We start from the raw sequence: 18,380 nt of genomic DNA, 5'->3' as shown, positions 1-18,380 counted from the left end.
TCTCTGTAGTGTGGTAGATGATGCCGATGAATTGTTTTCCTTCTATTTGTTCTTCAGACTCGGTTCCAGTTTCGGTTTGATCTGTTTTCTCAGTTACGAAATAATTGCAGGTTATGGTGTCGTTGCCATGATGGGGATTACCTGGCTCGTTTCTAACGTGGTCGTCATAAGCATGATATGTTGGTTTGCTGCTTCTTTACACGAGCAGGTGAAATTGGTCATTCATTTTTTTTTCAGTTCAAAGAAAGGAAGATGTGATTATTATGAAAATACGTACCTGTATGGGAAGTTTAAATACGAATCAATGCAATCTTTAGTCACGCCATCTAGCGACGTTTTGGTCAACACAGGTCACACCTTCTACGTGACTTTGTCGCTAGAGGGCATATTCAGTTACAAATAAAACCTACCACTTAACTTTTTTATTATCTTCCAGGTGTATACACCGGTGAAATACCTGCACAATATCTGTGTTTTCCAGACTGTTGGCAACGACCGTCTTCTTCAGGTAGAATACAACAGATACCATATTAATGTGTAACGTCGACCTCTACAACTACGCAAGGTAAATACACGCGACGAAGCAGATAAATCAGATAATCCAAAATTGTTTTTTTTTCCTCCACAGATAATGATGTTTTTATCCAGATTAGGCGGCAGTGATATTGGTTTGACGTTATGGGGATTACTCACACTGACGAAAGAATTCATACTAGCCGTAAGCATGTGCCTCTTGTCATCTTTGAACCAAGGGTTACATCATGTGACGTTACGTACAATCCAATTGAACAAAAATCACGAATACGAAACAAGATAATTTGCATAAATCGGCACTCATCTTGTTGTATTAATGAGAATGCAAAAGAACGCAGATTTAGTTGAGGTAATTTGCTACACATGCTACAAATAGGTGATCTAATACCTTTTATAAATCTGGGAATTTATGGGAAAATTATTCCTGACTGGAAAGTGAAAACGTGCATATTTAATTGCGTAACCGTGTATTCATTGCAGGATTTGTTACATACGGGTTAATTATCTCTTTCCATCGATAGGTGTGTGGTGCTTTCGTCACGTATTTCTCGTTAGTTGGTCAGCTATTCTAAAATCAAGATGTGACATCGGCAACACCGGAGAGTTTTTATAATCAGAAAGAACGTCGACGAGAATATGAGAAATATATTACGCCTGACGGATTCGAGTTGACATATTAAGCATCAATCATAGTTATTATGTCATTGATTGGTTTAAAATTTCACACGTGTTTGCAAACATTCAAATAATTTGACTATAACTGTAGTATTTTACATTGTATACATTTTTATTTGTTCATGAAAAAATCTTTAATTCCATAAAACTTTTATCTCTTGTCGTCCCCAAATTCTTATCTATATATATTTTACATTATTATATTTTAATTTATCGATTTCTGACAAGTTGACAAGATTCAGGCTTTACAAAATGCGCCACGGTTTTTTTTTTCTATTGCAATTTGTTTGTGGCCATGCCTCACATTTTTTAAAAACATTTTGTATGTTTTAATTTATATATTTGTTATTGTTATTTTTGTTTATTTGTGACTTTTTTGGTTTTAATTGCCGTTAAGTTAAGTTCTTTTGTAATATCTCGATTAAGATTTATAAATATACATAATATTCAGATGATTTCGATAAAATTTATTACATATGATAGATAGATACCCTTACTAATTTGAATTCGCGGGTGTAAATAGACATTTTGTTCAGTTCAAATTATGTTTACACGAATGGTGTAGGGGAATTCGAAATTTGTCACGCAGATGTGCATACCATATTCTTTTGCTGGAAACCTATTTCCTTCAGTTTTCAGTTCATAGAGCTTGACGGAAAATACTGTGTTTGACCCAAGGAGTCGAGTGGTATCCCAAGAAAATTATCCACTGACAATCTTACGCCATCATGCGGATACCAAGATATTGGGTTAGGATATAAAGTGATTACAAAAAAAAGTGCAGTCCATCTCACAAGTTACTGAACTGGACTAACTTGGTAAACTCTAGACCAATAACAAGGCGTGGTCAAATGGTATAAAATATGTTAACGGACGATTTACGGGATGTCTCGGCCTCATTCCTAATCAAGTTGCGCACCTGGCTGCGCACCAGAGCACACACGGCGAAGAGCGCCATCTGCGGACGATGAATGTAGTCATGGTAGCGACGTCACAGGCGGACATCACAGTGGCGCGTGACGTAGTACATCCGCGTTTCCATATCGACGACCATTGTTGTCGAAATGGAACCCTCACTTTATTCCGAGCTTTCGTACATTGCGGTACCCTACTGCATGCACTCCTCAGAATTCACTATACTTTGGATATTATCGTCGCGGTATTTATTCAGTTATGTTTCTCAGTCATTATTCCTCAGTGGAGAAGCGAAAACGTGCGTTGTTTGGTGATGGCGGGAAGCGTCCCGTGGAGCAGGAAGACCAGAATACGTCCATTGTGACTCTATCAAGTAAGTTCAAGTTTTCCTTGTATACTACATGTGCTACCACGTCGTCCCACCGGGAACATCGTCCTTGTCAGGAGAGCATTAAAGAGTAAAGTTTCACCGTTGGCAAAAACACATTAAATAATTATCATTTTGCTTTCTTCCAACTGTATTTCAAGCTATTTTAATTTTTGCAACTTTTCAAACCAATTTTTTTGACTGACTCTCATACAGCGTGAATCCATGCCTAATCCCAAACTTGTTTAATATTTCGACCCTACAGGTCAACTTGTAGGTCAAGATGATTGGACTACGTATTTTGATGATAGCGGTGAGCGCGTTGCGTCTTTGGAGGAAAGAAAGCGTCAACTGTTTGGCGATAAGAAGAAGCCATGTGAAAAGCAGCGATTGTTGCAAGATTCTGTGACCAGAAAAGAACGTGAGTAAACCATTAATGTTAGAGGGCGATGCGAAAACTACACAGATCACATCATTCGATTTAAAACTAATACTTGTAAATAATAATTATTGAAATTGAAGATATTGTTCAAATTGTTGTATGCTGCAGTTCTTAGAACGGTCATTGTATTGGTTGCCATGGAGTCCAAACAAAGAGAACTCACCATAAAATAAAGTACGAAAATGTATTTCAGAAGTAAAATTTTTTTTTTCAACCATAACAGTTCTGGCCAAGAAGGAGAATGAATGGAATAGCTGTCTTTGTGGTAGCGAAGATGCGTCATCGTCTCAGATAGTAACAGGTCTTTCGTCGACTGACAAGAACGGTATGTTCCATCCATTGTTTACATAAGACCACGTAAAACCATGCAGACCAATTTTTAGTGTATCATATGTGTTATGTTGTTACCAATGTTTATTAATTAATAATTTTGTTTGGAGGGGAGAGGAAAAATTTTTTTATTTGTGTTAAAAATGTTGCACAAATTATTTTTGTTTGTTGTCATGATTACAGGAGCAAGCGTTTCATTTTGCAAAACATGTTTCTCTTCTCATATTATTTTTGTTCTTCATGCTTTTTTTTGCTTTGCCAAATTTCGTTTTCAATTCTCACTCATTCCAAACAGAAATAACATATATACTTCAGTATAATAATAATAATAATGTTTTCAAATTACTTTGACTGTGCTTATTGATTGGCAGGTTTGATTCAACTGCCAATGAAATTCATAAATATTCATAAAGATGAAGGAATTCCTTTGTTTCCTTATTTGACTTGATGTTATTTTACTTTACTTTTAATTTTATAAATATCAGTATTAAATTATCATTTCTCAGTTTTTGCTAAGTTGGCTGCAAACTCACATATTTGTCAACCCTATTTATCACAAAATTAATGCATCAACGTGATGGCGAATCAAGGCGGTATAATTGCATTAAAGCCCCAAATAAAGGAACATTTTTTTAAAATGTGAATTATTTTCAATCTCCCAGAAACGTTTCTGACTGTGAAGGAGAGAACTCGTATTCTCTACGGTTCTGATAAGCAATCAAACAAGAAAAGTAGTCTTCTGGATGATCAGGCTAGGAGGAACGAATGTAAGTATAATCCTATTATAGTCTTGGATTTCCTTTTATTAATCTGCATGTTTCCTATTATACTGATGTCATTTTACTCTATCTCATGCATTATCAAGCTAATAACCTTGGTGCATTTTGTCTGTAGTGAGGGAGAAGAAGGAACGTGAATGGATGTCACGTTTTTGTGATGGTGAGGTTGAATCTGTCAAGGTGGTGGCTAGCCCATCACCCCGGGTGATCGTCAAGGAAGGTTAGTTTTATTAAGTATTTAAAAAATGCGTTTCTCACAATAAACAGTACAAAACGCTCTTTTATATTTCAAATATTATATTTTATAAAAAACGTAAACTCACTATATCTTTTTAGATGTGTCTCTGATTGGTTCCTCTGTTGAGAAGCGTAAGAACGAGTTGTTTGGTCTTGATCAGCAAAAATCAAGTGAGAAGAAACAACCTGTTTCAGTCAGCAGGAAAGATCGTAAGTTAACTCTGTTACTAACAGCAATGTTGACATTTTATTTTCAAAATGAGAATTGAATTTTTTTTGTTTTTGTTTTTGAGTTTTCATTAAATATATAAATGGAGAAAACTGTGCACCAAGTTAATATATACAAATTTTGTTTAATTTTGTCAACGCAGTTCAAGTCAAGAAAGCGAAGACACTTCTTGGCGATAGCAATGAAGCTTTACCCGTGGTCTATAGAGCAGGTGAGCTTTGTGTGCATGAAATTATGAGTTACAAAATAGAACAGTATCATAGAGTAGTTATTAGTTTAGCCTTGTTTTTTTTCACACACAAGATTACAGTTTAGTTTAGTCTTGTATTAAAACCACAGTAGGTTATCGCCAGTCATGAATAAGTATTGAAAAAATTCAGCCTCTGTTCAAATTATTTACATGGGCAATAATTTTCTTATATTCATGTTTTTGTTTTTTGTCAAGGTGGGTCAGTTAACTGTTCCTCTGTTCCTTGTCCAATGATGGGAATTCTTCAAGTATCATGTAAGTTCAAATCCAATACATAAATAACAGCCAATGAGTTGTCATTAATCTGTGCTTGGGAGATACATGTGCAGTATAAATCACTGGCTAATGTCACCAAATTAATTTTTATTGAATCATCACTATTATTTGGTTTATTCTATTAGCTGCAATGGAGAGCAAAGATTCCTGGTCATCTCTCTTTGACAATGCTGAGAAAGTGTCCTCCATGAAGGATGGAATTTCTCTACAATCTGATAAAGAGCAAGGTGAGTTGTCGGCAAAAATTTACAGTTGATAGTTATTGTAATAATGCACAGCTGACCACTCCGCCTGCAACATGAATATAATGGACCCTCAAATACAACTTTCACAGTTTCAAGACTATTAGTGATAGGTGAATGGAGAATAAATTGCCCGTTGTTTTTTATTACAGGTGTAAGCAGCATTATCACTGATGTGTCATTGGTCTGTGATCCTGTTGCCATTAAAGACGTATCTCTAGTGGATCATGCAAGGTAAGTTTGTTAAAATAAGTAAAAAATAAGTAAAATAACATGCTTGGCTCTTGTACTTTTGCTGTGCATACCAACTGATAAATGTTGGCACTTCAATAAACACTGACACTTAACAGGGTCTGTTGTATAGAGGCTGGTGATTAGCTGGTTTATTATATACATGTACACTCAGTGATGTATGCTGGTACTCAACTGGTTGCATACATCAAGTTATATATAACTTTATTGTACAAACTAAGTGATTTAAGCTGCCATTTAGCTGGTTTATTGTATACATGCACTGAGTGATATAAGCTGGCACTTAGCTGGTTTATTGTATACACCAAGTGATATATGCTGGCACTTAGCTGGTTTATTGTACACACAAAGTGGTATATGCTGGTACTTAGCTGGTTTATTGTACACACAAAGTGATATATGCTGGCACTTAGCTGGTTTATTGTATACACAAAGTGATATATGCTGGCACTTAGCTGGTTTATTGTACACACAAAGTGGTATATGCTGGCACTTAGCTGGTTTATTGTATACACAAAGTGATATATGCTGGCACTTAGCTGGTTTATTGTACACACAAAGTGGTATATGCTGGCACTTAGCTGGTTTATTGTATACACCAAGTGATATATGCTGGCACTTAGCTGGTTTATTGTATACACAAAGTGATATATGCTGGCACTTAGCTGGTTTATTGTATACACAAAGTGATATATGCTGGCACTTAGCTGGTTTATTGTATACACCAAGTGATATATGCTGGCACTTAGCTGGTTTATTGTACACACAAAGTGATATATGCTGGCACTTAGCTGGTTTATAGTACACACAAAGTGATATATGCTGGCACTTAGCTGGTTTATTGTATACACAAAGTGATATATGTTGGCACTTAGCTGGTTTATTGTACACAAAGTGATATATGCTGGCACTTAGCTGGTTTATTGTACACACAAAGTGATATATGCTGGCACTTAGCTGGTTTATAGTACACACAAAGTGATATATGCTGGCACTTAGCTAGTTTATTGTACACACAAAGTGATATATGCTGGCACTTAGCTGGTTTATTGTACACACAAAGTGATATATGTTGGCACTTAGCTGGTTTATTGTACACACAAAGTGATATATGCTGGCACTTAGCTGGTTTATTGTACACACAAAGTGATATATGCTGGCACTTGGCTGGTTTATTGTATACACAAAGTGATATATGCTGGCACTTAGCTGGTTTATTGTAAACACAAAGTTATATATGCTGGCACTTAGCTGGTGTATTGTACACACAAAGTGATATATGCTGGCACTTAGCTGGTTTATTGTATACACAAAGTTATATATGCTGGCACTTAGCTGGTTTATTGTAAACGCAAAGTGATATATGCTGGCACTTAGCTGGTTTATTGTACACACAAAGTGATATATCTTGGCATTTAGCTGGTTTATTGTACACACAAAGTGATATATGCTGGCACTTAGCTGGTTTATTGTACACACAAAGTGATATATGCTGGCACTTAGCTGGTTTATAGTACACACAAAGTGATATATGCTGGCACTTAGCTGGTTTATAGTACACACAAAGTGATATATGCTGGCACTTAGCTGGTTTATTGTACACACAAAGTGATATATGCTGGCACTTAGCTGGTTTATAGTAAACACAAAGTGATATATGCTGGCACTTAGCTGGTTTATTGTACACACAAAGTGATATATGCTGGCACTTAGCTGGTTTATTGTAAACACTGAGTGATATATGCTGACACTTGGCTGGTTTATTGTATACACCAAGTTATATATGCTGGCACTTAGCTAGTTTATTGTACACACAAAGTGATATATGCTGGCACTTCGCTGGTTTATTGTATACACCAAGTGATATATGCTGGCACTTAGCTGGTTTATTGTACACACAAAGTGATATATGCTGGCACTTAGCTGGTTTATTGTAAACAGAAAGTGATATATGCTGGCACTTAGCTGGTTTATTGTACACACAAAGTGATATATGCTGGCACTTAGCTGGTTTATTGTAAACGCAAAGTGATATATGCTGGCACTTAGCTGGTTTATTGTACACACAAAGTGATATATGTTGGCACTTAGCTGGTTTATTGTAAACATAAAGTGATATATGCTGGCACTTAGCTGGTTTATTGTACACACAAAGTGATATATGCTGGCACTTAGCTGGTTTATTGTACACACAAATTGATATATGCTGGCACTTAGCTGGTTTATTGTAAACACTGAGTGATATATGCTGACACTTGGCTGGTTTATTGTATACACCAAGTTATATATGCTGGCACTTAGCTAGTTTATTGTACACAAAGTGATATATGCTGGCACTTCGCTGGTTTATTGTACACACAAAGTGATATATGCTGGCACTTCGCTGGTTTATTGTACACACAAAGTGATATATGCTGGCACTTAGCTGGTTTATTGTACACACAAAGTGATATATGCTGGCACTTAGCTGGTTTATTGTACACACAAAGTGATATATGCTGGCACTTAGCTGGTTTATTGTAAACACAAAGTGATATATGCTGGCACTTAGCTGGTTTATTGTACACACAAAGTGATATATGCTGGCATTTAGCTGGTTTATTGTAAACACTGAGTGATATATGCTGGCACTTAGCTGGTTTATTGTATACACAAAGTGATATATGCTGGCACTTAGCTAGTTTATTGTACACACAAAGTGATATATGCTGGCACTGGCACAAGCATTTTGTTTTTCTAATTCCCATTTTTTGTTCAATTGTAGGAACATTCCTGTGTATGAAAATAAGCCTACTACCAAGGTAACTGATAGCAGGTCGGTGGAATCTTCAGATTGTTCATCTGGCATTTCTGACACCTTGTTAGACATTGCTGATTTGCGCACTGATATGAAATGTCTTAAGACCTATGTTGATAAGAAGTGTGACATTGGTCTTTTGGGCGAACAACAGCAGAAGGTAGACAGCAAGCCTATTGGTGTTCGGTCAGAGAAACCAAGTGCCTCTGTTATGAACAAGCCTCGTGATAAATTACTGGTAGAATGCTCACCAAACCAAGGTAGTTTAGCAGCAGAGTTGGCATTAATGAGAAAAGAGTTTGCAACTTTTAAAACGGAGATGAAGGAGCAGGTAGATTCTTCACTTGACCAGTATAAAACATCTGTTGAGGAAATGAAACTTCAACTTTCATGCATCCTGTCCGTGGTCAACAAAATTCAAAGTCATCAAGCCGAGACATCTATCGGAAATGATCAAAAAAGAGATGCTGCGCGTGAGAAAATTGTGGACATTATTCCCACAAAGGGTGACATGGTTCAAACTAAAGGACAGCTGTCCAGCAGGAACACCAATTTAGTTGCATCCCAGGCGGTAATGTCACCAGATAGAAGTGATGATACTCGCTACGCACTGACCAAGTATGTTGATGTCACTGATGAAGTATATGCTGAAGATTGCATGCAGCAAGTGATCAAAGCACATGCATACCAGCACAGTAAGGCTAAGAAGACTACAACCACAACACCAGAACATGAAGCAGAGCTCTACGCAATTAGTAAGGTTATTACCAATGCTGCTATATCTGGGGCGCAGATGCAAGTTCTTGAAGCAACAGTCAAGGAACAACCACGCAAGGTAACAGTAACAGAGATCCTACCAAATTTTGATAATGGTAACATGACACCTCGCATGTACAAGAATATTCTTGGTTCTAATCCAATGCATGTTAACAGTCCCAAAGTGGAAACACCAAACCTTGATGTAGTACCTTACAAGAAACCACAGCAACAAGCTACCTCCCACCAAACTGTCCAAGACGAAGCTGCTCTGAGGTCGTTCGTAGCTTGCTACGTGAATTTCATTACATCCAGTAGTCAAGAAAGGTATTACAAAGAAGAAAATGAGAAGTTGAAACCTAAAGCTGTAAAAACATCTCAACAGATAAGATGCAGCACTGGAAAGATGAAATCAAAGAAACAACAATCGGTAAAACCTAAATCGAGAGTGTCTGGTGGTACAACTAGAAAACACAAGAATGCAGTAACCACTGAACTTGATTCAACCAATAGCGTTGATGCTTACATAGATGTGATCATTAATGATCTTAGTTTCATGCCTACTTCTTTCCAAAGTATTGCTGCAAATAAGGTGAAGATGAGCTATGGTTGCAAACCAGTCAACAAGAAGAAAATTCAGGAATTGGTGAAATATGAAAAACCTCAGCCCAGACCTGGAAAACCTGTCCAAAAGAAGTCAGACAAAAGTCAACAGCCACAACTTAAATCTGCAAAACTGACGGTTGAATCACCACTTAAAAAAGAGCCTGATACAATGATCACTGGTGAAAATGATAATATGACCTCTACTACAAAAACGAAACTTGTTACGAAAGCAAATGGTAATATGACCTCAACTCCAAAAACCAAAGTTGTTACAAAAGCAAATGGTAATATGACCTCAACTCCAAAAACCCAAGAAGTTTCTGTATGCAGTTACAGTGACAACAAAGATGTGACACACAAATCAGACAATCTGATTTTGACACCCACGCTGTACAAAAATATTGGCATGGCTAAAAGCGTGAATCATGGCAGTAGACCAATAGAACAGAAAAACAAGGTAATTTCTGAAGATGAAAAAATCCTTCGCGCAAAAGTTGCCATCTATGTGAAGAACGTCATCACAGGGAGCCAGCTAAAATTATTTAAGGAAGTGACAGAGGCTGCAAAGGTTAAAGCACAGAAACCTAGTCAATCACAGCCAAAAATTAATAAGAAGGACAAGCCCTCCTCTTCAGAAAAAATACCAACAACCAGTAGAAAAGTAATACCAGAAGATCCTGAAGAAAGAAGAAGAAAGCATGAAACTTATAGCAAGTATTTGAAGAAAGTCTACAGCAGGAATTCTAACTCAAGTGAAGAATCGGTATATGTGACAGCCCCATCATCTTTGGATACAGTAAATATGAAAAACGGTGATGCAGACAACATAAGTACTTATTCATCAGATAGTGACTCCTGGATGTTGGCAAATGCAAGGACACCTCATGACTGGAACCAGTACCCCGAGTTGTACAGTTTTATCAAACCAAGTACCCTAAAGAAATCTGCTTATTTATCAGAAGCTGAACTTGATGACATGTGTAAACAATTGAGAGAAAATGAAGTATATGAGTGTGATGAACTTATCCCGTCAGAGTTCCTTCTGAATCGCCTAAAGCAGAACTTGTGATCCAGACAATTTCTGAACTGAAACATTATTTGTATAACACAATTATGCATATAATAAATTTATTCACTACAATTTTTTCAGTGTAGAATTTCCTTTTTACAAGAATGTAAGAATATGATAATATTGTCAATAATAAGTGTGTGTCTGTGTGTGTAGGAATTACTAGTCAAATTTTGTATGACTGAATTACTCATTTTAAATTTTACTGCCCCATGGTCATATTACTATTAAGTGCTCAAAACCAATCTGAAATGACCTGAACAAATTTGCATCACTATTTGGTAATTTATGATTTTCTACCATGCATCATTCTTAAAGAAATTTAAATGTCATGCAATTACAATTTACTAGTAATTCTGATTTTCTTATTGCGAGGGTCACAGAGGGTCACAAACAGGTAAAGTATTGCAATGAAATTTATTAAATTATGACTCGAGCAAATAACAGTACTCAAAACGAGGCTGCCGGCACCTGGCACCCAGATAAGGCAAGGCAGTGTAGTTTATGAAAAGATTATGCTGTCCAAATTTGAGCGTTCCAGCAATACGGCATATTGCTGGCCAGGTGAACCAAATGTCACACACATTCTGATCGTAATCCACTATGCTGCATAAAGACTATCACAATAAAAAATTAGGCAAGTTGAAGGGTGACTAATCAAGATATAAACTAAAATAAAATTACAAAGCTATAAACTAATACTCACATAGAAACAGAAATAAATTGGGCGAGGGGGCTTCTCTCCCATCCCACAAGCGAGTCAGATCCCCCTAGGCAAAGGATGACCTGCTTAGCCGAAAAGGGGGTCTGAGGTAGCCATCAAGAAACCAAGAGATCAGGAGAGGCTGAAAAATGGCTATCAGGCCTTGAAATGGGGGGCAGGATGAATTCCTTTGCCCAAACGAGGGATCAGGAGAACACGAGTGCTTACATGTATCTCAATTATCAAAATCATTATGACAAAGTTCCAATTTGCTACAGCGACTTTCTACATCTGTTGTGTCAATTATCACTCTGTCTGTCACCCTTCAACTTGCCTAATTTTTTATTGTGGTAGTCTTTATGCAGCATAGTGGATTACGATCAGAATGTGTGTGACATTAGGTTCACCTGGCCAGCAATATGCCGTATTGCTGGAACGCTCAAATTTGGACAGCATACTATTTTCATAAACTACATTTTGTTTGTATACTGGCCGAAAATCCACAGCGATTCCTAAATTTGGTGTACCAGAAGCCAATTTTAGTACCTCAAATTCCACATCTTGTTCCGCACATGTTCCAGTCTTCGAGGTGTTACTTAGCAACAATCTTCTATTGATTATTAATCTTAGTGGTTACTTGCCACCCTCCATCTGAGACCATGTAAGAGATGTCAGTACACACCAACTTTGTTGACAAGATTGTTAGGATGTACTTCCGTGGTGGGCTGCTCCATAAAATGCAACTTGACCAATCCAATCCAATTCAACCCAAGCAATTTGGGGATGGAGCGGGGAGTTGGATTCAAAGTATTTGAGAACAGAGCACTGTTCTTCAAATGGTGTCAGGCCAAAACAAATGATTTTGTGAATCAGACAGACATGATCACCAGTGGACATGCTAACTGTCTTGTCAGAAGCATTATGTTGACGTAGAGGGCAGATCATTCAGTCACTTGCAACCTCTGTTCAGTATATGGTCATCCTAACTAACCAGTCATCGATAGACCAAATTAAAATGAAAGAAAGCTTAAAAGGAAAAGTACAAATAAGGAATACTGTTTGTATTATATTAGAAGCAAATCATAAAGCAAAAATTGTATTTATGCAAAATCATTGAAGTATGCATTATTTTGATCATTTTTGAATAATTAATATGCAAATTAGTTAATAAATATGTGCAGATTGCAACCAAAAACTAACCAGCTTTGTGTATTATCACAAACCACCTATGTATTAAGTTTCATTAACATGTAGTTGAGAAAAAATTGAGAAGACCTAAATTGGTTATTTAATATGCAAATTAGGTTATTAATATGAATTGCTTTCAATCAAAAACTAATCAGGTCAGCGCATTATTCCCAGGCATCAATTTACCAAGTGTCATTGAAATTTAAATAGTACTCATGAAAATGCTTGAAATTGGCCAATTATTATGCAAATTAGTTAATATTAATTTTCAAAAATTGCAACCAGAAACTAATCAGGTCTGTGCATTACCCCAGCCCACCTTTGTGTCAAGTTTCTTTGAAATCTGTAGTTCTTGAGAAAAAAGAAAAAAGGCTTAAAATTGGCTAATTGATATGCAAATTTAATCATTAATATGCATGAATTTCAATCAAATACTAATCAGGTCTGCACACTATTCAATAGAATCTATGTATAAATTTTCATTGAAAATTTTCGAATGGTTCATGAGAAACAAGTGAAAATTCTTAAAATTGGCTATTTAATATGCAAATTAGGTAATTCATATGCAAGGATTTCGATCAAAAACTAATCAATCAATGAAATATGACAATTGGTTCTTGAGATATCAGTAGAACACACACACACACCGACACACTAACCAAGATTGTGTGCTTTCTACACGGTCAAAAATGAAGGAAGCTGCTAGGACTGATAAATATGTTTAGAAAATGGTGATAACAAATCATAGTTCTTGGTATTTATTCAAAATAACAACATAATTCGGACAATGTACTTTTCTGAATAAAATGGAAGATCAGAAAACAGAGAACAAGAAATGAAAGTCACAGTCCTTGACAGTGTAAAGGAAACACATATATCATGAGTAATGGTTGTATTGCATCACTGGAAAATGAAGATTAATTCATATGGAATACTGTAAAATACTTTGAATTAATTTTTGCTGAAAAGACGTTTTGGGTGTTATGTATGGCGTTTATTTTTTCTGATTGTTAATGACTTGAATGTATAGGAAAATATAGGAAAAAAGGTATACTCACTGGATTTTAATTCACTGAATCATTCTTTCAGCGAATATAGCGAAAATAAAGTATTTTGCTGTATGCACAGTCCAAATATCAACACTAGTAGAAATATCGAGAAATAAAAGTGTCAGAAATTTAGTAAGTAATCTGGTAATTATTAAACTGCATCACATCACGATAGCTACTTGATTTTGCACCATACATGTACCTGTCATCAGTGTACTTAACATAAAAATCCTGTTTAATTACTTCCTTGGAGTGACAAAAATACTAACTGAAATGACATGTAAAATAACATCTACTGTCTGATATAAAACACCAAATGAACCAAAACATGTGTTATACAAATTGACCATCCGTGTGGGATGGCTATGTACAAGTCGATGTGTACTTGATTTTACATCCACAGAAAACAAATACCCAGGCAGATCCAGTGCGAAATGAAATAACTGCCGTTTCCTAACTAAGTACATCAATAGTGTCCCAAACATGAGTTTGCTGTGATGACACAAGTGGTCTCAAAATAGTGGCTAAATCATCTACAATATGCTCTGTTGAGCAGTTACATTCTGACACTATGGGTCAGGGATGTTCCCATTGTAACTTGCTCAGAATTACCAGTACATTTCTGTGTTAGACTCCATGCTTCCAAGATGAAAACCTTTTTATTCCGATAAAAATAATCTTTCATGATTTTAGGGTTTAATTGTCACTATTACACTGGTTTAGCTGCTCACAGTCTGGGTAAAATGTCTTTCGCAGACTTGAAATGGCAGCTGCCAGTATACTCCCATGTGTCCTTCAAAAATGTGTTCACCGGTATGCATTTTTAAGTTAATTTTCTGGGTAAATTGCTGACCATATTCGTCATACTGATATGGCTGCCAAATGTATATGCACTCTCCATGATTGTCTTGGTAAAATGTTGGTTATTCACACTGATATGGCTGCTAACACTCAACAGTATGCACTTGGTAAAACATTGGTCACAAACATCACATCTATATATGGCTGTTTATCAGTATACCGGTATATGCACTATCACATGTGTTTTCAGGCTGCATGTCTGGTGAAACGTCTGTCACATATTTTTCACCGATATGGCTGCTAACAGACTATGCACTTTCCACAGCTGTCTTGGTAAACCTTGATTACAATACATCACACCAATATGGCTTCTAACAGTATGTACGGTGTCTTGGTAAAATGTTGGTTACATACATCACACAGATATGGCTGTTTATCAGTATATCCACTCTCCACACTTGTCTTATATCATTATATGCACCATTGCACATGTTTCCAAACTGCATTTCTTGGTAAAGCAACTGTCACATTTTTCACTGATATAGGGCTGCTCACCAGAATGCAACCCCATGTGAGTTTTCAGATTGCTTGTCTTGGTAAAAAACTGGCCACATATTTCTCACTGGTATTGTTTCTTGGTTGCCCAAAATACCTGGAAATTGAACGTGAAATTAAAAATATGTGGAAACGACAAGAATGTCACAGGACTTAATACGAAATAAGAAGAAGCATGGTGATTGATATTTGCCTACTTTTTGAGATTCACAGCATGAAAACAATGTGATCACCAATATTGAACTTTATAATACTTCCAGAAAATAAATTTGTAAATAAGTTTATTCCAGAGCACCGCTACCACAAGCTCAATCTAAATCCGATTTTTAAGAGATATCAAAAATTGGCTAATAATAATTAGATTATCATTATGCAAGTTTTTTCAACATTAAACTAATCACGTCTGTGGATTACCCCAGAGTATCTATGAACCAAATTTCACTGAAATGTGATGATTATGCACATTATGCAAATTAGCTAATTAGTACACTCAAATTTAAATCCAAAACTAATCAGGTCTTTAGCATTGTTACCAGGCATTTATATACAAAGTCTTAGATGCTTTCATTGGCTGTAGAAAACATTTGGTTTTGCCCATTACCCATAAGTCTTTGCAGGGTTTCTTTAATCATGATGGATTCACTGCCATGAAGGTAATGGACACATCCCATAATATTTTGTTTAAAACACTTGAAATTATAGATTTGTATGATATAAATTTAAAAGAATGTAAATAGTAGTACCATTATCACTTGGAACAGAAAATTACATGTGTTAAGGAGAATATTAAAAGTGTTAACTGACCGTAGTGAAGTACGAGCAGTATTCATCAGCAATGTGATTAGTCACGTTGTTTTCAATCACTATTATATTTATAAATATTTTATATAGAACAAATTCATGCCTTGATGAAACTTGATGTACATGTTAAACATTTTTAAAAGTTTACCAACTGTTACATTCTTGAAATGAATTTTCGAGAAAGTTGCACAGTTGTTCAAGTGTTTCTATCTCTTTCTTGGGAAAACTACTGAACGGAATGGTCTGAAATTTTCTAAAATGATAGACCCTAATGTCACTTGGTTTACCTGACTTTCAGAATTTTGACTGATCAATTGGTTTGAAGTTAAACTGGAAGTAGACATTTTCAACTTTTTCGGAGGATTTGTTGAGTACTTTAACAGATCAACTCAACTTCTATAATAACATGTATCAGTAAAGCTTCTTACGAGAAAAATACAATAATTTTGATCAGTCACGTGGTTTGGTAGCCATCTTGGATTTCTGGCAAAAATGACTGCATGCTAATTTGCGTGTAGCATGTATGACCAAAGCATCCTGAGAAAATTAACATAGCGGGTATATATCAGTGGGTAGTCAGTCTTCAAACTTGGACCCGAAAAGCTCTGCAGCTTTACATGTAATTCCATTTCGAAACCTAGTTGAAAAGACTTGCACATTGGGCACTTTAGGCACGCAAGATATTTAAAAAAAACTGTTACACTTAATTGCCGAACATGCATTTCAAAAATGGAAAACCTTGTACTTGCTCGTGCCACTCGCACGCATATATTATTATTAACACTGACCTACCTTAAGGTAGAAGCCTACTCATAAATTAAAAAACCCAGAATTTATTCATTTTGCAATAAATTGTACTCCACGGCAATATAAGATATTGACCTTAAAAAAGTTGGGGGTCACCAGCCTTTTTTTCGAGAAATTGATGGTTGTATTTTAGTGGAAAGTCGCCATTTTGACACTATTATAACACTTTCACCACAGGTTCCTATGGCAGAGATATTATGCAATTTCTCAAAATCTAGCCTGGTGACATAGGCTGAAAAAATCATATATTGTTAATGATGGAGTACATTTTGTTCTGAATTATTTAAGAAATCTGGGTTTTAAAAAAGTGTCAAAAATTGCAATTTTTTTTTAACATTGTGTTCTATGGAATTGTTCCAAAAATAACAATTTTTAAGAAATATTAGGACACGCTTCTCAAAAAGCTTAACTGTAACACACAAAATAATGCTATTTCATTGTACCATGAGACATTAGCTTCATGATTGTACATAACAAACTAATGAACATTGTCATGCGATTTATGACCAATTTTGTCAGAAATTATGACTAGGCTTCTACCTTAAGACCCGTGCTCAAAACATAACATTTCTGTATATATCCATCGGCGAATATTGATCAGAGCGTGTACTAATAGAAAATGCAGATTATATTAACAGAAAAGGAATTATTTAGTAAAATTTCAAGCACTTCACCGTCAATTCCATTTCCTCTGGCACTTTAGCTGGAAGCAGACCAGAAAATCACCATTGGCGCAGACGCTGACTAGAGTGCGCCCTCTGTAATTTTGACGCGCACTTTCAGTTCCCGTATGTGCATCACACAAGGGGACTAATGAGTTTGGTATGTCCGTATGTCTGTGTGAGCAAAATGGCCAAAAATCTTGAGCAGGTTTTCAGCAAACCTTTGTATAATGCGCGTCACAGTTTCCTGGGACTGATGGCAAAGAATATATGTGTACTGTCTCCCTCAGTAGTATAAAAAATGTTATGACAAATAATGAAAATAATAATACTCGCTTCATGAATACTTGGGAAACTAGATAAATATTAAATTCGGATAGATAATGATTTAACTCATTTTGGATTACCAATGGATGTTGTTAAAGATGCGTTATGAACAAAAAAAAATAATTATTGGCATTGTTGTTTGATACTTTATAGACAAATACATTGGATTTGTCATGGTCTGAAAACTCTAAAATCCACTAACACACATGTGCTCTGGACGTTTTGTTACATACAATAACACTCATTTCACGTGCGTATCAGTTGTCATCTAACGAATACTGTTGTGTGTCCTGCAAATGCGTTTAGTTGATGATAAATCATAATCCGATTTGGTCTACAGTATAGAGTATCATTGATTAAGATGATAGTAAGGTCATTTCGAAATCTTACTCATCCACACGAGTGACGTCAAAGTCACAGTTGGACGTCTTTCAACTGCAATATTGAATTTCTAAACGTTGTTTAAATATTTATGATTTAACTGTAAACCACGTCTACGGGTGATGCGAATGAGTGTGTAATGCAATAGGTTTAAAGCGGGGGAGTCGTCACCTGTGCATGCGTCAGTCGGCCATAGTGTGTAATTGTTTGCAAACAAGCGTCTACCCATGGGCTTTTGCCTTTTCAGCGTGTGTTGTTATTGTCGCTTGGGACTCAATTCCCACGCGTGCACAGGTGACGACACCCCCCCCCCGCTTTAAATTCGGGGAACAAATTCAGGTCAGCTGTAA

This window comes from Saccoglossus kowalevskii, chromosome 2 (genome assembly GCF_978046115.1).
Source record: "Saccoglossus kowalevskii chromosome 2, keSacKowa6.1, whole genome shotgun sequence".
Classification (NCBI taxonomy): Eukaryota; Metazoa; Hemichordata; class Enteropneusta; family Harrimaniidae; genus Saccoglossus; species Saccoglossus kowalevskii.
This window is presented reverse-complemented; position numbering follows the sequence as displayed.